We start from the raw sequence: 21,226 nt of genomic DNA, 5'->3' as shown, positions 1-21,226 counted from the left end.
TTCTCTCTACAGCGGAATATGCGCTGATATGAAACTTCCTGGCAGATTAAAACTGTCCTCCAAACCGGGACTCGAACCCAGAATCTTCACCTTTCGCGGGCAAGTGCTCTGCCAACTGAGCTAACCAAGAACGACTCACCATCCATCCTCCCAGCTTTATTTCCGCCAGTACCTCGTCTCCTATATTCCAAACTTCACGGTTTCGCAGGAGAAATTCTGCTTTGAGGACAGGTCTTGAGTCGTGCTCGAGTAGATCAGTTGGCAGAGCACTTGCCCGCGAAAGGCAGCAAAAAATGTCCCATGTACGTGCCCCAATGAGCCACACAGTTTTAATCTGTCATGAAGTTTAAATCGAGCAATTTCTGACACGAGAGATACTCCTTCGGTGACAAGCGAGCAAAAAAGGTCGGTATTGCTTCCGTTGACTACATGAACACTATCACCATCTTTATTTAAGTATTAATGGGTCGGACCACAGTCTTCGAATTCAACCCCGTGCTTACGATCCTCACTACATGTAGTGTATATTCCTTAGCCAGCTCTTTTTCCCCTTCGAGTGTGACCGATAAGTTTCGTCTATTTCCTTCCTAGAAATCTGTTGGTTACCTCTGCCAGCATCGCTTCCATCGATTCGTCATCTTCGAGCTTTTCTGTGACCCGCACGTAACACTTCTTTAGCGATAGTAAGAGTCTTGCGCTTCTTCTTCGCCAAACTCCAGCTTGTGCTATAAGAAAGTTCGAAGAAGTTTTAACAAGCTCTTTAGTTGCTCCTCATTTGCGGTTTACAGCTCGATGCCGTCCAAGAAAGTATCAAGTTTTCCTTTACCAAATCATATGGCAAGTCATATACACTGGATTTTGTATTGGAACGGGATTCATATGTAACATGGACAACAGAGCACTCACCAAATCGCCTTTATCAGGTTTCTGAAACATTTTCGGGAAACATTTTCTGTTTTAATTCTCTATGCATTATTACTATAGGGTGGAGCAAATACAAGTGGCCCGGACGAGAGCATACAATTGGGTGTGAATGTATGCATATACCACCACCCCATGAAGCGCACACCACGTGAACGATCGCCACGTGATCCACACCGGTTTCCTGGAGCACAGTACACAATCTTCACGCCTGACAGTTGTTTCGAGAGGTCAGTCTGCTCGGGGCCATAGCTAGCCACCCACGTCACCTGACCTATCAGTGTGCGATTACTTTGCGTGGGGAGCCGCGGAACATTTCAGATGAGACAGTAGCAATACCAGCTGTCCAGCTTTGATCCGCTTTCAGCAACTTGCTGATCTGGCCCAACCAAAACTGCTAAGAGATGAATGGCGGGCACTTTCAAGATGTACTGTATGTCCTTTGCTCTGCTGTGTCTGTCTGTACCTTGGAACTCTATTTTCCGGGCCATTTTTCTTTGCCCCGCCCTGTACTACTACTGCCAGCGGCCTTGCCGCAGTGGTAACATCGGTTTCCGTCAGATCACCGGAGTTAAGCGCTGTTGGGCTGGGCTAGCACTCGGATGGGTGACCATTCGGTCTGCCGAGCGCTGTTGGCAAGCGGGGTGCACTCAGCCCTTGTGAGGCAAACTGAGGAGCTACTTCATTCAGAAGCAGCGGCTCCGGTCTCGTAAACTAACATACGGCCGGGAGAGCGGTGTGCTGACCACATGCCCCTCCACATCCGCATCCAGTGACGTCTGTAGTCTGAGGATGACACGGTGGCCGGACGGTACCGTTGGGCCTTCATGGTCTGTTCGGACGGAGTTTAGTTTTAGTTTTCTTTTTACTACTACTACTACTACTACCACCACCACCACCACCACCACCACCACCACCACCACCACCACGCATTAAAACCCTTGTTATGCTTACTTGATGTTATCTAATCAAACTTTCGTTGCTCGCTCGTCCTTCACCCATTTTTTCCTTCAATGGTATTTCGCACTACTACTGCTCTTGCTAGTGATCTTTCAATTCATTTTCATATTTTATTATCTATTGGTTCTATCAAATACACTTATTTCTTCTCGGATGTTTGTTTCTTTGTATTTCAGGCGACAGAGAAACAGTGATTGCTTTTCGATGATGGCGGCGTCACAATGTCTTATGTTCTACTGCGTTCACCTCCCTTTTATGTAGCTTCGCCGTTGGAGTCTCGTTTCATCATTAGACGACCATTTTGAATCCATCAGTAAATTATCATATAATGCTTATAACACAATTTCGAGATAGTCGTCATATGTGACGTTCTTCGGCTGGCACGTGTGGAATTTGTGCTCCATGGCGGTCAGTAACAGAAAATTACCCAAGTTTTAGTCACCAATCGAAAGGTCGATTTGTGATGATCCCCTTTCCTCTCCCTTCTCGGCATGCTCACCATTTGAGTTTGCATCTCGCATCACCGCTATCTTCCTTATATATTCATATGTATCTCCGCCTCAGTGCTTTTTTTTTTTTTTTTTTTTACTGGTCGTGCACGATTATATAAATATCACATTACACCCACTACGGATTACGGATCATGTTTACGTTTATTAAGCATCAGGAGGGTGTGGATCGCCACAAATACAAAACTTTCTTCGATTCATTATGTTCTTTATTAGGCATTTTTCTCTTTGACTCGCTGCAAAGCGTCTTCATTTCTTACTTAATCAATCCTTTCAATCCTGAGCATCTCCGTTTAAAAGCATCTAGTACTTTGATTTCTATCGTAAAAGGAGACTTCACGGACATGTTATCTTCGATTTTCTTCATACGTGTCGAACTTGAAGCTCGGCATCCGTGCATCAATTTCCTAAAGAAGTACGACGTAATTCACTTAAAAAACTCGAAAAAATTATCTTTAGAGACTATATTTACCAGACTTTTTTTTTGCTTCGAATTATCGTTCCTGTCATACCCGCGAACACTGACCATTCCTCCTGAGATAACTTGCATTAATTTGGTGTACATATTTCGTATTGACAACGCTTGGAAGTATTCTTATCTTCAAAGTTGTTTTTTCTATGTCTTTTTAAATGTGTCGTACTGCTTCAGGAAACTGTTGTGTGGGTGCTGAGCTCCAGATCCAACACGTATGGAGAAAATGGAAGCGGGAAGGACAGGGCATGTCCTGCCTGCAACGCCCCCTTGTTGCAAGCTGCCCATGTGTCGCAGCCTTACATGGCTATACTGCCAACTTGGCCTTTCATGGATCTTTACCTGATCTCAACGTTTACACTTTGGCTGTTTCCCGTTACAGAAAGCTTACTGCCACGTCTTTGTTCCATCTTCCTTCCTAATCCATTCTGAGCACGTTTAACAGTTCGTCATACAACAAGCCCACCTGCTGCACACAGCCCTATCTTGCTTTACTGTAATATATGCATCGGCCAGCACCCCACTCATTTCCTGTTCGCTGCTGGACATTAGCAAACATTTTCACTGTACTCAGGAGTAGCAGTAAGTAACAATGGTTAAGCAATAGTATCAGATAGACACGACGACGCACTGCGAAAGTGGATCCTGTAGTCACATTTATAAAAATTTAAGAAAAATTGGTATACGAGGTCTGTTTGAAAAAATTCCGGAACTCTGACCGCGAAATTCTTCTACGCTTCGAAATACTCTCCTCCACAATTGATACACCGCTCCCAACGCCTTTTACAGTCCCGGAAGCACTCTTGGGACGCCTCTTGCTGGATCGCGCGAAGCGTCGCCTGCGAGTTTTCTATTGTCTATCATTGCAAATCTTCGCCCTTTCAACAGGATTTTCAACTTTGGAAATAAAAAAAGAAGTCCGCAGTAGACAGGTCTGGAGAGTACACGGTATGAGACAGCGCTGTGATTTCGTTTCTTGTGCAACAGTCACGCACCAACAGGGGTGAATGTGCGGGTGAGTTATCGTGATGCAAGAGCCATGAATTGTCTCGCAACATTTCATGCCGTTTTCTTCTCACATTTTCTCGCAGGTGTCACAACACGTTCCGATATCGCCATCGATTAACATTTTTACCCCGTGGCCCGAATTCATGATGAACAAATCCTTCACATTCCAACAAAACTATCAGCAAAGATTTGACACTTGACCTGACAGGCTTTTTTTGGTCTTTGAGAACCTCGCGGACACATTGTGAAGACTGAATCTTGGTTTCAACATCATAACCCTAGACCCACATCTCATCACCAGTTATGATTCTCTTAAGGATCGCTCGTTCTCATTTGCGTAATTCAAAAGCTTTTCACAGATTGCAAGAGGAAGGTCTTTCTGATCTTGACTCACGAGCCACGGGACGAACTTTGCCGCATCAAGATGCATTCCAAGATGCTGTGTCAGGATTCCATGACACGATCCAACTGAAATGCTACAGTCTTCTGCAATTTGACAGTCTTCTATTGGCAAGCATAGTTTCGTTGACGTTCCTGACACGAGCGACGTCGGTAGACGTCGAAGGGCGGCCTAAACGAGGGTCATCTTTCACTTCCGCGGGGAAATTTTAAACCGTGTGAAACATTCGTAACATCGAGTAAGGCTTTAGCACTCATCAATGTAGGCTTCCTGCATCATTTGGTGTGTCTCTGCAAATTTTTTCTGAAGTTTCAAGCAAAATTTAATGCAGACGCGTTGCTGCTCTAACTCTGCCATCTCGGAATTCGCAAACTATGCGACACAACGCTGTACTTAATACAGCACTGAACAATAACTAACATGCATACAACGATGAAAAACTTCCGGCAGTTACACAATAAACATAGGCGTGCGCAGGGACTCTAACCGCATTTCGCTCACACCATTGGTGCGAAATTACGAATATTTCGGAATTTTTTGAACAGACCTCGTTTAGCGAGTTAAGACTGTTCTTAAAGCTTACATATTGTGAGACATCAATTCGTAATGTGAGAGAGAGAGAGACGGTCTAATGGATTCCATCGATGAGAATCTACGGAAAAGTCACTGCTATACTTGTCCGGACTTTCGATGCATTTTTCGGCAAGACGAATAACGTAACCTTTGCTGAAGCCGCTATTTTGCCACGGCGTACATTTATGCTGAGGAGTTCAAATGCCGAGACGAGGGTCTGGAGACGTCTTTGTGACAAACGAGCAGCCTAATTAAATTCCTGAGAGAAAAGAAATAACCTCTGGCGCCGCAGGCTTTTGCCTCGTCTCACTTTCACGTCCCCTCTGACAAAGTCATCGTTCCTTTGAGCAAGGTCTGACACGCAGCCAGCACATTTAACAAAAAAAAGAATGGAGAAAGCATAATGACAGCCGGTTGATGAAAATAATTCGATAGGACCGAATGAGTCTATCCGCTGAATGGAAGGCAGGATGTTGTTAAAGTTCCTTCAGGATTTTGCGGCATTATTGGTTAATGTAGCTGAACTTACACGGAGAATGTCTAGATTGCGTAGGTTTATTATTCCCTATGAAAGTTCCCGCCAAACCATCATGGAGTTTAAATAAAGTGAAAGGAAAACTGAGGAGAAATTTATAAAATAAGAGGAACGTCCTGTAGTTCACCTTAACCACACAGGCAAAGTCTAAGGAAAGTTTGGCGTGACTGACTGTACGGAGTGGGGAATAACCGAGCAGCGCGCGAAGCGTCGAGCCAGCCAAAATTTTCCACATACCCGCAGGTCTGAGAAGCACCGACATGGAGCTGTGGACACAAAATAATAGCCAGCCGGCGAAGACTGTGCAACTGAACAGCTTATCCCAGTTCACACATGACGAGATAATTACGAGGCAAATTCTTCAAAAAGTAAGTTACACATTATTACAAGCCAAGTAGTTTTTACTGAATGGTGCAATACGTTTAGAAGTGACACAGATAACCGACACTATTTTTCAACGTAGTTGCCAAATCTCTGTAAACACAGGTCGGAACCTTCTACAAATAGCTCAGTTCCTCGGCGACAAAAACCCGTTCCTTAGTCACAGAGCCATTCGAGAACCGCTGCTCGTTGTTCGAAAATCGCTTTCCGTACCCATGTTCTTTAAGCTTGCCGAGAGGACGGAAAACTCATGGTGCAAGACCTGGACTTTCCCCCGATCGGCATCACCCAAGTCTGTGCGGCCTTGGTCAAACTGCCGGTAACATTTCGCTACCGCTGGACACGACACTGCATTTGGTCCATATAGCGCCGGAATTTAACGTTGATCCTTTGTGCAGTTTAGAGGTTTTGCTCACAAGAATCGCGCTGTCCCGCGCACTTCAGCTTTAGAGTACGTTTTCAGATGCCGTGTCATTTCAATCTCTCACTGTGAGGCACCTGTTACCGGCACTGCAGTAAAATTGTGTGTGGAGGAAACACGGAACACGTATTGTCTTCAGACAATCCGTCACTCTTGTTGAACAATGGTCTTAGCGTGGTAAGACGTGTGTCACTTTCTGAAGTTCTACGTAAATTATCCAAAGATAATGTTTTCAGCAGACTATTCAAAACTAGGCAAATTCCAATACAATGCTTGTTACCTTGGACACGAATCTCCTGTGATGTTTACATGGTAAAGCTTGACCAACTACTCTACAAGTACTGTAAGGCACTTTTTGTTAAGATGATAAATTGTACTGCAAAAACACAATGTAATACATGTCGTACTCTACGGTTAAATTTTGTTTATGATGAAATCTAAATACAACATTTTAAAGCAATACTGACTGCACCGGAAGTAACTGTTTCAAAAATACGAAAGCGTTTTTCAGAGAACGCTACCAGTCGCAAAATCCGTTGTCTGTTAAAACTGCTTAATGAAGCAACACGTTTCGAGGTATAAATCGGTTCTTCAGGCTACAATGACAATACGGAAACATGTAACAAAAGTACACATTAAAGTTGTTCTGTACAGATTTGGCATGTGCTGTGGTCATCCAGGGGAGAAAGAGAACGATAAGGTAGTGTGAGGACACATTCACATCGTATGTTTGTTTGCTGTTCACATAAAACATTTTAAATAATTTTTGTTAATGTACCCAAAGCATGAATGAACTTTTACTCAAACAAGTACAGCACATCAGAAAGTGTGAAATCGGCAGGTTTGTCTGACGCAACGGCACTGCAAGACGCACCCAGACACGTTCGGTTAAGCCGGTCGGGGTGGCCGAGTGGTTCTAGAAGCTACAGTCTGGAATCGCGCGACCGCTACGGTCGCAAGTTTGAATCCTCCCTTGGGCATGGATGTGGTTGGTTGGTTGGTTGGTTTGGGGAAGGAGACCAGACAGCGTGGTCATCGGTCTCATCGGATTAGGGAAGGATGGGGAAGGAAGTCGGCCGTGCCCTTTCAGAGGAACCATCCCGGCATGTGCCTGGAGTGATTTAGGGAAATCACGGAAAACCTAAATCAGGATGGCCGGACGCGGGATTGAACCGACGTCCTCCCGAACGCGAGTCCAGTGTCTAACCACTGCGCCACCTCGCTCGGTAGGGCATGGATGTGTATGCTCCCCTTAGGTTTAATTAGTTCTAAGATCTAGGGGACCGATGACCTCAGAAGGTAAGTGCCATAGTTCTCAGAGCCATTTGCACCACGTTCGGGTACCCGAGAAACAAACCGCGATTATTTCTGACTAGCTGTCGTTTTACGCTCTTAGATTCACAACGATGCGTTTTCGGTCCACAGCCACGGTTCGACATCCGCCACCCTGCGTTGACTTTGTCGTCAGGTTCTTTTCTCCACCTTGTATAATTTATTCGTGCGTCTGTAATCACTGACATAGGACAACGCAGAAAGACAGAGTAGCTTCTTACGAGGAAAACACAGCAAGTGTCATTACCCGATTTCCCAGTAACTTCGCTCCGTGGAAGAGGGATCAAAATAAGCGAACACTGTCTCTGCTTATTCGTTGACATTCGATCGTTTCTGAGAAAACGGCGGTCAAGGTTTTCGCCGTAATTTGTATGCCTTTCAGTAGGCTGAAAATTGAACTGAAACGGTGGCACAGTGGGTAGTGTTCCAGCTTCGCACTTTTGGGCCCCGTGTTCGAAACCAGATTCTTTCTAATTTAATTTTATTTTATGTCTACCAGTGTTCGTAGGATATTACATAAATGTTTCATATCAAATTAGGGAATATGAGAGCGTTATATTAACTGCAAAATTACATCTGGGTTTCACAATAGATGTCATACATTTATTATAGAGTGTGTGTGTGTGTGTGTGTGTGTGTGTGTGTGTGTGTGTGTGTGTGTGTGTGTTTGTGTGTATTTTGAGGGTTGCAACTTTTTAAATTATCATGCTCTACTATTTCGTTCTTTCAATAATTCTTATATTAATTCTTACATTTTTCATTTGTTTATCCTTCAGGAAACCTTGGTGCATTCCGTTGGATGATCCGCTCGTAGAAACATTAGAAACACCGAGATTCCGAACACCACAAGCATCAAGCGGAAACAGCATTGCCACAGTAACATTTTCGTATGAATCTCACTTGGGAAAGAAGTGTTGGTAACATTGCTAAAGATTTCATGTGTTGGCAATAATTTCGCGGCAAACCAAGCATAACGGATCATTTTTTCCGAAAACTGGCGCTTGCGACTGGTTATGAAACACGATACACAGCACGAATTTAACCGAAAACAATTTCTAAAATTTTTTCATTTTTCTAAATTGACTCACCAGATTGACAATTAGTAGACGAATAAGGACAACGTTATCTGAACATACATTGGAAAACATTCAAGTAGTAATCTTCTTTGGACATGGGTAGGATAAAAAGGAAAATAAAAACAATAATTGGGTTTCGAACACAGGATGTAAAACCATGAAGCCACGAGGCTATGTCACCGCTTCGGTAGAACTTATCGTGCGCTAAAGCGTGGAGTACCTTGAATACTTTGACTTGTTTTCTCAGGAACGGTCGTTTATCTACGGATAAGACGAGACACGAGTTTGCTTATTTTGCTTACCTTCCACTGAGAGAGGTTTCTGGGAAATCGGGTTATGGCACATTTCGTTACTCGACGTGTCACTGCTCGGGATGTACTCTGGTTTCCAATCCTTGGCGAATTTCAGGCTCTCTTAGGAGTATAAGGACATTATGTGTGCCAGACGAGAGAAATTCAATACATAGTCACAACACTACAGTCAGAAATTTGAGGTTACACCTGTCTGCAACGGAATAAATAATTCTCTGCTCTACAATACGAGTCTCGCCTCTATTAATACAATAACAAGGTGGAAAAATGCAGGTACAGTGCTGAAACAGTACGGACTGCGTCACCAGCAGAAGAGCAAATACGCATGTCACGCAACAGCAACTGATGATACTTCTTAGTGAACTGAAGAGACATGCGAAAATGGTGAAACAAAACTTGCGTTATACAACTGTCCACAAACTTTCCTCCATTGCCGAATTAACTATTACAGCTTTATGCGACCTTAATGTGACAGTGAGTGAGTACATAATATCCCAACGTGTACACTTATGATCGTCAGTTCCTCTGGCATATGTACGCACAGATCGGGACGCCTAAAAACTTTCCGTAAAGTTGATAAGCAATGTCACCAGGAAACCGCATCGGGCAACCAATGGGCGGAAGGAACCTTGAGCCAGTAGGCAAGCTTATCTCGGCGAGCACCGACCGCGTCGGAGGACCCTGACAGTTTGAGTACGTTGTACTCAACTGGCCACAAAAGCTGCAACACCACGAACGCGGCGTGCAGCGAACGTCGAATCGGCGCGAAGTGTACTGCGCACTTGGATATGACAACGATCAGCATGTCAGCGCAACAGCGCGAATTGGGTGGTACTGACGCCCCCCTACGATGTCGACTGTGAGCTGATAGTGTTATGCCTCCGGTAAGGAGGAACGCCCAGCAGTACGTGCCACGATCGTGGCCTATCGACAAAGCATTTCACCGACCCACGGCATTGCTGCTCGCGTAGGAATCCCATACTCGACGCCACGCATGATCTCAGCAGGACAGGCATACCTCTCACCCGGCCGACACGCACCTCCCTTAAGGAATGGGCTCGTTTGCACCATGTAGAGTATCAACACGGACATAGCGACGACGCCTGGAACGGCACGGACTGTCAGCGTGAGGACCACTGCTGCGGCAGAGAGAGAGAGAGTCGCGCCGACAGACGACACGGAACTCAGAGGTGACGCCTGGTAGGCTTGTTAGGAGAGTTTGACGTACAGTATCACGATGGAAGTATCCGTGTGCAGAGGCTCCGTGGCGAAGGGATGTTGCCAGATTGCGTCAGTCATCCTCACGTGAGTCTAGCACCTAGTGTGATGAATGGAGGTGCCACTGGGTACTCAACACGACCGCGTCCGATTCGCATAGGCGGCAAATTAAGAAAGTAGCAGTTGCATTTCTGATACATTACGGCCAATGGCCGCGCCCTATCTTCGAGGCTTCCCTGGCTGATGTATTTCAACAAGATAGCGCAAGGTGCGTAATAACCGACTGGAAGTCATCGAATAGAACAGAAGTGATATCTGGAAATGTAATAAGCCCTCTGCTCATTCTGATATATATATATATATATATATATATATATAACAGTTTAGGAGACAATCTGAGCAGATATCTTAGATAGTTTGCAGGTGACGCTGTCGTTTACCGTCTTCTAAGGTCATCATAAGATCAAGATCAATTGCAAAATGATTTAGACTAGATATCTCCACGGTGTGAAAAGTGGCAACTGAGTCTAAATAACGGGAAGTGTGAGGTCATCCACATGAGTGCTAAAAGGAATCCGTTAAACATCAGTTGCACGATAAATCACACAACTCTGAAGGCCGTCGATTCAACTAAATACCTAGGAATTACAATTACGAACATCTTAAATTGGAAAGAACTTACACATCGATAATGTAACGGGGAAGGCAAACCAAAGACTGCGGTTTATTGGCAGAACACTTACAAGATGCAACAGACCTACCACGGAGGCTGCCTACACTACGCTTGTCCGTCCTCTGCTAGAGTACTGCTGTGCAGTATGATGTCATAAACAGATATGATTAACGGAGTACATAGAGGAAGTTCAGAGAAAAGCAGCACATTTTGTTTAATCGAGAAACAGAGAAAGAGGGGAGGGAGTGCCAAAGATATGACAAGATGATCTCTCACGTAATTTCAATCTCCAACGTTCTCCTCCCAATGCGAAAATGTTTTGTTGGAACACAATTACATTGGCAGAAATGATCATTGTAACAAAATGGTGAAATCAGAACTCGCACGGAAAGGTTTAAATGCTTTTTTATCCCGCGCGCTGCTAGAGTGGATCGGTAGGGGAAACTGTGTGAAAGTGGATCGATGAACCCCTCTGGCAGGCACTTCAATGTGAATTGCAGAGTAGTCATGTAGATGAATACCGCATGTCGCTCTCGCTGTCGTGAGAGACCTCGCTGCAGATGGTGCTCTCGACTGTTGTCCTGACCACCGCGTTCTCCAAATATCTCAACAACTGAAAACTCACCATCACGTTCTTCAAAATCTCCCACAAACTAAAAACTTACGGTCAAGGGTCGCCCAGAGAACAGCGCGCCACTATTCCCCAGCCACACATCAACTGTGCGGCGGAATAACGTACCCAGAAACGTCATCCAAGCTTAATTTGACTCTACGTCAGTTCAGTTGGAGCCGACGCTGCTGTTAGAAGCTGTACAAAATTTCGTACACTTTAATGCTCCGCCCCCACCAGCACAAAAAAGAGCCCGCTACCTACATTTTCCTTATATGCACTCTCCCTGGTGCTGCAATCTTTATTGCAAAGCAGTGCAGAAGAAAGTCCACAGCTCGATTGAAATTAACTAGAATTAAAGTGAAACAAGCAGAAATTACTGAATCACTCGTTCACTGGGACGTAATGAGGGAGCTTAACAATGAGAACACAAAGAAATGGTCGACACTAGGAAGGGCTATATCTGGTAGCCTATTTATAGCCCTAACTTCTAGCCTATTTATAGCCCTAACTTCTGTACCCGAATAAAAAGCCACTAAAAATGGAAAACATCGCGACGGCAGACAACGAGCAGAACACAAGGCCCCCCGCAGAACATGTGTTGGCACCGTGACGGAGATTACGCTTATCTCGAGGCTGGAGCCGCGATAACAGGTTTCTCAAGCCTCCGTTCCGTACGGTAAAGGTGCAGCCAGCGCGGCGTTAATGCGACTCCCAACTGGCTGCGAGGCCACACTACCACGAGGAAACCAACCCGTCGCCACTGCCTCACCGACGCAAACCACAAAACAATGCATGGAGCAGCAATCGCGCCAGCACCTCACGGCATGTGTAGAGCCGGTTCTCTTTCTAACGATCCACCACTGCTTCTAAGTACAGGTGGTCGAAATTTTAATAATATCCACGCAGACGCGTTTTCCAAGTAATTGTGGCGACAGAAGTACACAGTTTTTCGGAAGCACAACATTTCGGTCGAGATGCAGACGTCAATGGATGATTACTTTTTGTTTTGACTAATTGCCCGGCACAATCTCATGCAATTTCGACAAGGAAGTAACGGTAGAGGCCATCACCAGCCATCTCCAAATCGTATGAAGAAGCAGTAGTTCACTCACTACCACAATGAGAATGTGGTTTTCTCGATGTGCTTGTGACTAACAACTAGGGCTTACTCTTCTGTTCTGAAGATGACCGATAACAGCCAAAGTCACTAATTTCTTGTTGAAATTACGAGAAGATTACCGGGACAGTAACCGATTTCTAAAAAAGAGGTGCTCATATTTAAGTGGACCAGTACCTCCGACACACATTACAGCATGGAATGCTACGTTCCCTGCACTTCTGCTGACTGCGCTTGTCCCAGTCAGTCCACAGTGTTCCCAGAATGTGCCTTTTGGCGTTATCTGAGGCGATTAGTCTGAATCATGACACCGGCATACTTCTCCTACTTTGTGAGAATTAGCTATAAAGACTGCTGGTGAGCTTTCGGTTGAGTTACATATCGTATATATTATGTCCCCCGTGTTAGTAGCTTTGACCTTCCAGCGCCCTCGAAATTGAGCAAAGAGCTTCCCACTTGAAAATATTTCGGAAAGTAGGAGAGAATTTCCAGTTTAAGCATTCCAGCCTAGGTATTCAGACGGTTTTACTGGCTTATTAGACCTAGGTCGGTGTCGGGGGACTTAAGGTACAGGGTGTCTCAAAAGGTACGCCACAACTTCAGTGTTTTATAGCCCTCGAACTACTTAGATATCACAGCATGTTTGGATTATGTGACAAATTCACAACGTTTTGTTTGCTAGTGTTTCAGGTTGTCGCGAGTAAAGCATAATAGCAACGTTTCACGAAAAGAGTAACTGTGTCGAATGGTTTATTCAGACTAAGTCGGACACAGATTCAAAGGATCTTCCAAACGCGGTATAGGAAGCAACCACCTTCGAGAGCGACGACACGCCGGCAGTACAGGAATTTTATGCAGACAAGTTGCGTTGGTGTCAAGCATCGTACTGGACGACCTGAAAGAAGCGAAACCGACACACAACGGATACGGTTGGCTTTTCAATTTTCACCGCAAATGTCTGTTCTGAGGGCTTCGGTGGAGCTCCATATACCTAGGGCGAACATGCAATTGGTCCTTCGGAAAAGTTAACAGATCACCATAACGACTGCAACAATTGCATGCACTGAAACCAGACAAGCCACAACGTACGCGAATGCAATTCGCCATGGACGTTCTTCACCGTTTGGAGGATGAAAATTTTCTGAGCAAACCCAGCATTTTCTGACTAAGCAAAATCTATGAGTGTGCTAAGGTAAACAAACACAAAGTTCGCATTCTGGCACAACCAAACCGCATACTGTTACGGAAGAGGTACGTTACGACCCAAAAATGAATGAGTGGTGGTGTTTGGTGGTTGATAGCATTATCGGATCTTTTTTTTTTCTCTCAGAAAGAAAGTTAATTCTAACAGTCACCTTCATATGCTGGTGGTGTTTGTGTTACAACAACTGGGTGACCGCCAAGACAGCCGTTTTCCAAGAAGATGGAGCAGCACCACCACGTTGGCATGAGACTGTCTGGGATGATCTGGACGAGGTGTTTCCACATGGCTGGATTGACAGGGGTGATCCAATTCCTGGCCTCCTCGGTCTCCTAATATTACACCAATAGACTTGTTTCTGTGGGGGGTATGTCAGGGACAGAGTCTTCCAAACGCCAATCAATCAGATCAATGATTTGTTGATGCGGATACGTTGCGACGGGTGAGGGCAGCGCTTGAAAACAGACTGCAAATTGTGCGTACCAACAAGGGCGCACGCGTTGAAATTGGCTTATGTAACACTATCTCACAAAGTTTTTATGCCACTCAATGAAACATGGTGCAAGTATATTAATTAGTTTGGATGCTGCAACACATTAAAGTTTCACCGTACCTTTTTGAGAAATCCTGTACTTTTAATTTGCTTCTGTGATAGTGCAAAGCTTCTACTTAAACCGTTTCCGCTATCTGGAAACACCATCTTTCACAGTTCGCTTTTGTCATTCACAATGTAATTTTAATCTATACGTGACCGTGATATCTCTTATGCGCTTACTGCTTCGCATCATACTCGTAACATGAGATTAACGAATTAACTGAACAGGTATTTCCGTTCGATTTACTGGCAATAACGAGATACGAATGAGTAAATCGAAAAATGGCTATGCAGCAAAAAGGACACACACACGGGAGGGTGTGTAAGAAAGAGAAAGAGAGAGAGAGAGAGAGAGAGAGAGGGGGGGGGGGGGGGGGTTAACCTGGAAGCTGCAAGGGCGTCGCACTCAAGTCAGGGCAATTTCCAATTATGTGGCCCGCATACGCCGCAGAGAAAGAGGCACGTTTATCGTACAGTGATGTGTATATGTCAGTGCTTTTATTGTTAGCTGTCGCACGGGTATCGAATATCGATACGTATCAATGCGTAATGTTGGCCGTTTATTAGGCACTCATTCCTCCAGCTCTGCTTGCCACATATTAAACGTCGAATAATTTATCGACTACTGTGTCAGGCAATCGCCGACAAGCGCAATAACGTGAACCAAATGAATGTGGACGTTGGCAGCGTAAAGTCTGTGTTACGACGGTTGTCTCTCATCTACACACTCACACACTCTCTCTCTCTCTCTCTCTCTCTCTCTCTCTCTCTCTCTCTCTCTCTCTCTCTCACGAAGGGTGATAAGCCTACAACATGCAGGTATTTCGTAACTTTTTCTGAAAGGATAAGTTAGACATTCACAACATGTAGTTATCTAGCGCTGCTGGAGTGGAACACTTTTCTGGGGTGACATAGACGAAAATATAGGAACGACAGTCTTCTCTCCTTGAGTTTTCAGCTGACTGAGGAGTCAGATGTGCACGTTATAGCGGACGAGATTGGAAGCTTTAATACGCGACGAAAACATCGACTTCACGTTATGTTTTGGGCTGGTGGTACCCCCACAGTTCCCGACTATTCAAAAAATATCATACTTAAGGACCGCCAAAAGCTGCTAATAAATAGATCTTTACTAACTACCTGTTTCGTTCAACTCATCACCTTTATCAAATTATCTACAACACCCAGCGTGGCAAAGTTACGCGTGGCGTTAAAATAAAAATCATCTCTTGTCACTGCTCTGGACAGTACTATTCATTACATTTGAAACAGTAAAAGCCATTGAAATAGTTAATGTTCATCTACTGACTAACATGTTCCATCCTTCGTGTGAAATTCGCTTTACATACTGTGTGCGAATTATAATATTTTTATGTTTCGTTGATACCATGTGTGACATACGGAAAATAAAATGTAATCACAGGTAGAAAATAGAGTTGCTTCAAAGGCAAGCACTGATGAAAGTACACTGAAGTTTTGATTTGAAGAATACAACATATCTGATCGTGAATCAGGAAATATGGTCGAATTGCATCACATACAGGACGCAATGTGCATCTTATTCTTCGGAATAGCGTTTTCCCCCCCTACGCTAGGCAAACTGTTTCTTTCATCACTTCCATCCGTTTCCCCTTTCATCACTTCCATCCGTTTCTCCCATTCATCACTTCCATCCATTTCCCCCCAAAAGCTAAAATTCACTTCAGTACAAAGAGAAACGTCCAGACATACGTCTTTCATTCTTTTACGTACACATATATTTATTCCGAAGAACGACTGCCTCGGTCGACACCTAGCTGAAGTAGAGACCACAGAAGAAAGGTTACGTGTTCACATATGTTCCAACCGACAACTCAAGCAATTCCGTTGCTGTCTACACGAATGGTGTAGGTAATATTGCAGTAACCAAGTCCGAATCTATCAAAAAATTTTCTCGTACCCTTGAACCGGCCATAGTTGCCAGTGAGGCTATATTTGAATGAGGTCCCGAGGAATAGATCATTTCTATCCTCTTAAAGCTGCTCTTCCCAAATTCTTCGACAGACACGTTATTGCAATTCCTTATATTAGTTGCATTCAAACACGTGAGAGAGGAATATTGTGGGTTAACGTACTTTGGACGACACCACCATTGGAGATGGGGCACTACCTCGGGTAGGACTAGGATGGGGAATAAATCAGTTGCGCGCTTTTCAAGGAACGCCCGTATGTGTTTCGAGAAACCATGGCAAAACTTACAGCCGAATGGCCGACGGGAATTTTAACTGAGGTGCACCCAGCAGCCAATACATTGCCGTCTCTATTGCAGCAACTCGCTCTGAGCTTTTCTACCTAGTTTCATGGTAATGGGTGAGGTGTTGCTCAGGGATTTTCACCTGCCTCGACATGACTGGGTGTTTGTGCTGTCCTAATCATTTCATCATCATTCATGAAAGTGGCGAGATTGGACTGAGCAAAGGTTGGGAATTTGTACGGGCGCTGATAACCGCGCAGTTGAGCTCCCCACAAACCAATCATCATCATCATCATCATCATCATCATCATCATCATCATCTTCATCATCATCATCTTCATCATCATCATCATCATCATCATCATCATCATCATCTTCATCATCATCATCTTCTGAGGTGCTGGTTCGGTGTATCTTTATAACAATTTCAAAAATGTAACGATGAAAATGTGGACTTTGCCGCTGTCAGTCCTTTATTCAAAATATTTAACTCGCTGATTTATACGGTCTGTTGTGAAAGACTGTTTCCCACAAGTAGGAGGTCTGGAGACGAGTCAGCAGTAGCAGGCGTCGGTGACCACGAAGGGAAAAATCCAGTGTTCCCGTGATGCTCCGAAGTTTCTGGTGCCCCGTGTCTGTTTCAACTAGGCAATGCCAGCAAAATACTATACGTAAGCCTTGGACAAGTGTTATGGTAAGACCGAGCTGGCGCGGTACAGCGTTCGCTAGCACAATACAGTACCAAGCATCCTAAAGGGCAGGGTACGTAACCTTTCGCTGTGCCTGCAGATGAAGCTCGAGCTATAAGCAATAACTGTAATACGAAGGAAACCACAAGAGCTCGAGGTCGGAAGTTGAGCAAACAGGGCGCGCTGGAACAGGTATTTCTCCGAATAGGAACAGAATTTCACACGGCCACCGCTGAACATACAAGCAGCGGCGTTCCACTCCGCTCTCAGCATAATTATGTTACCTGATGCACCTGGTGCCGAACAGTAGGCAAACTCGTACGACCATCACTAAGAGCAGGTCCTGTTCATAGAGGTAATTAAGTCTATTACAGAAATACGAGAAGTGTCCGAGGCACAGCACAGATTTCTGATATTGTATGCCGCCACTTTTCGTGTGCCAGCCGCAGCATCTTTACTAAACAAATTGGGACGATAAATCAGTGGAGAACAGTACGAATTTGAGACAAATATACACGTATTTACTTCAGTACTCCCTGCTTTGTAACCTAACAGCGACATGTTTAATCTAACTTCTGGTAAGTTTTGGCTCAAAACAGGTTATTTAAATATGAGACCTACTGTAAATTTTAATTCGAATCCTCATAAAGAGATCCACGGTATTGGACACAGTGGAGACTGTTCACGTGTATATTTGTTGCCTTTCATTGTCCGATAAGACGAGCAGATCGAGTGAAGCCAATATGGTGATCTGAAGGTAAGTAAGGTAAGGTATTATAAAAATATTCATATAATACACTATCTGGGATCAAAGAGCATACATGTAATAACGTTTTATAATGTTTGTAACGAAGCTAATTTTGCGTGTTTTAGAATAAACTAAAACCCACTTACGATGGCGATACTCACTGAAACTAGTTTGGGAAGAAAATAAATAAAAGATTGTGTTTTCAATCAAGGCGGACCTATAATCCCAAATAGTTGGTCTGACAAATCGTTTACAAAAGCTAGGACCACATTAACGTTTATAAAATATAAGATAAATGCTCCAGAGTAGAACGTCAAAGATTTTATAAGACATATCTAAAATAAGACATTTGACAAATCTCTTTTAGAGTGTAATACTCATGTAACGGGTGAAAATCTGCTCTTTCAGCTCATACTTTCCGTAACTGCTTGATTGCTGAGCGGCTATTAGAAAGAGACTGAACTATGAAATGTGCAAACACGGCCGGTGTTTGTGTGTGTGTGTGTGTGTGTGTGTGTGTGTGTGTGTGTGTGTGTGTGTGTGTGTGTGTGTGTGTGTGTAGGAGGGGGTCACTGTGACAAACACTAGTAAGTTCTTCCATTTTTCGTAACGAAACTTTCTATTGAATTCATGTGGCAGCAACTTGATGTAAAAATGCGCTGACGAAACTGTAAGTGCTCTCTGACAACCACGGTAGCTTGAGCACAGTTTTGAATATCCTCCGTAATGACAATTGACAGCCCTTAGCGCAATATGAGGGCGTCCGCCAAGGTAGCAAATTTGAAATACTAAATAAGTTCACTGTAATTACTTCAGAATCGGGGCATATCAGTTTGGTTGAGTCAAAAGAGTTCCTACTTCTACGTTAATGTCCCCATTTGTCTAGCAGACACAGCACCCTTTACTAAGTTTCGCCAGCGTTCGAGTCAAGAGGAGATGAGATGGGAGGGGCGTTACCACACATCAGACGTAACACGGCGTCCCTTCCAGCAGCTCTGTGACGCCGCACCATCAGTGTTGCAGGCTAGCCAAGGCTTACCAGAGGTGTGAGACGCAGGCCACTACGTCTGAAATCACCGAATTTCCATACGTTCCAGTTCTGATATACAATAAGAAAACACATGCTGTTGCATTCAAGACGTAGCCCATTCAACTTTCAGTACATGTATAACCTAAACCTCGCGCCGACTAAACGGCATCGTGACGGAACGCGCCGCTCTTCCTTGTGCCTTATCTGTGTCTTCTATTAATCCAACCCCTTAAGTGTCCCACGCTGATGAACGTTCTGTAAGCCACTTTCGCGGATCGGATGCCAACCATGAGCTAAGTGCAATGTACAGCCTCAGCATAAGCTGTCTACTAAATACAATTTGTATTAGCTATGTTCATTCACACCACCGTTTTCAGGTCCGAGTACATAAATACCAGAGAAAAGCACAAAAAAGCATCAAACAGTAATTATGGTATAGGCTAATCATCGTACGAGTAGGGTAGTCACGTAATATTCATTCTACACAAATTTTATAAGAACTGCTTAGTACACACATCAAAAAAATGTTTTCCATCACCTCGGTTCACAGTGTCCCGGAACCTGTATAGAAAACTGGAATAGAGATCAACATAAACATCATTTCCGCCCTTTTTACTGCTCACGAAAACCACACATTGCATGTTGTACCATGTGGTCCAGACTGCTGCACACACCGGTACCTCTAATACCAAGAAGCACGTCCTCTTGCATTGATGCCTATCAGTATTCGTCGTGACATACTATCCACAAGTTCATCAAGGCACTAGCGGTCCAGATTGTCCCACTTCTCAACGGCGATTTGGCATAGGTCCCTCAGAGTGGTTGGTGGGTCACGTCGTCCATAAGCAGCCCTTTTCAATCTATCCCAGGCACGTTCGATACGGTTCATTTCTGGAGAACAAGCTGGCCACCCTATTCGAACGATGTCGTTATCCTGAAGGAATTCATTCACAAGATGTGCACGATGGGGGCGCGAATTGTCGTCCATGAAGACGAATGCCTCGCCAATATGCTGCCTATATGGTTGCACTATCGGTCGGTGGATGGCATTCACGTATCGCACAGCCGTTACGACGCCTTCCATGACCACCAGCGGTGTATGTCGGCCCCACATGATGCCACCCCAAAACAGCAGGGAACCTCCACCTTGCTGCACTCGCTGGACAGTGTGTCTAAGGCGCTCAGCCTGACCGGGATGCCTCCAAACACGTCTCCGACGATTCTCTGGTTGAAGGCAAAAGCGACACTCATCGGTGAAGAGCACGTGATCCCAATCCTGAGCGGTCCATTCGGCACGTTGTTGGGTCAATCTGTACCGCGCAACATGGTATCGTAGTTGCAAAGATGTATGTCGCCATGGACGTAGGGAGTGAAGTTGCGCATCATGCAGCCTATTGTGCACAGTTTGAGTCTTAACACGACGTCCTGTGGCTGCACGAAAAGCATTATTCAACATGGTGGCGTTGCTGTCAGGGTTCTTCCGTACATAGCGGTCATCCCTTCCAGTAGTAGCCTTTGGGCGGCCTGATGTCATCGACAATTCCTGTCTCTCTATCTCCTCCACGTCCGAAAAACATCGCTTTGGTCCACTCCGAGACGCCTGGACACTTCCCTTGTTGAGAGTCCTTCCTGTCACAAAGTAACAATGCGGACGCATTCGAACCGCGGTATTGACCGTCTACGCATGGTTGAACCACAGACAACACGAGCCGTTTACATCCTTCCTGGTGGAATGACTGGAACTGATCGGCTGTCGGACCCCCTCCGTCTAATAGGCGCTGCTCATGCAAGGTTGTTTACATCTTTGGGTGGGTTTAGAGACATCTCTGAACAGTCAAAGGTACTGTGTCTGTGTCAAGAGTTCTAGGTACCGATGTGATGCAAAACGTTTTTGTGTGTGTGTGTGTGTGTGTGTGTGTGTGTGTGTGTGTGTGTTCAGGTAGCAGTGACGGAAATCGAGGATAAATTGGAACAGCCAATTAAGATAAGCAAGAAGAAATAAATAAGTTTACCGATGACATAGTGGTTTTTCAGGAGACGACGAACACTTCGAAGGTAAGTTGAACGGAATGGACACTGCCTTGAATAAATGTTATAAGATGAACAAGACATTCGAATGTAGTCCAACTAAATGAAGAGATACTGAGGGAATTAGAAAAGGAGCACTAAAGCAGTGAATAAGCTTTGCTATTTAGACGTCAAAGTAACTA

At 44.6% G+C, this 21,226-nt stretch overlaps 1 protein-coding gene and 1 pseudogene across 1 annotated transcript in view; one reads left to right on the top strand and one right to left on the bottom strand.

The window, feature by feature from the left end:
- Positions 1-21,226, bottom strand: part of LOC126418476 (mitogen-activated protein kinase 1) — a 363,697-nt gene that overhangs the window by 98,781 nt on the left and 243,690 nt on the right. The gene's annotated exons all lie outside the window — the stretch shown is intronic.
- Positions 1,442-1,559, top strand: LOC126424910 (5S ribosomal RNA; annotated as a pseudogene).

Source organism: Schistocerca serialis, chromosome 1, assembly GCF_023864345.2.
Source record: "Schistocerca serialis cubense isolate TAMUIC-IGC-003099 chromosome 1, iqSchSeri2.2, whole genome shotgun sequence".
NCBI lineage: Eukaryota > Metazoa > Arthropoda > Insecta > Orthoptera > Acrididae > Schistocerca > Schistocerca serialis.
This window is presented reverse-complemented; position numbering and strand designations above follow the sequence as displayed.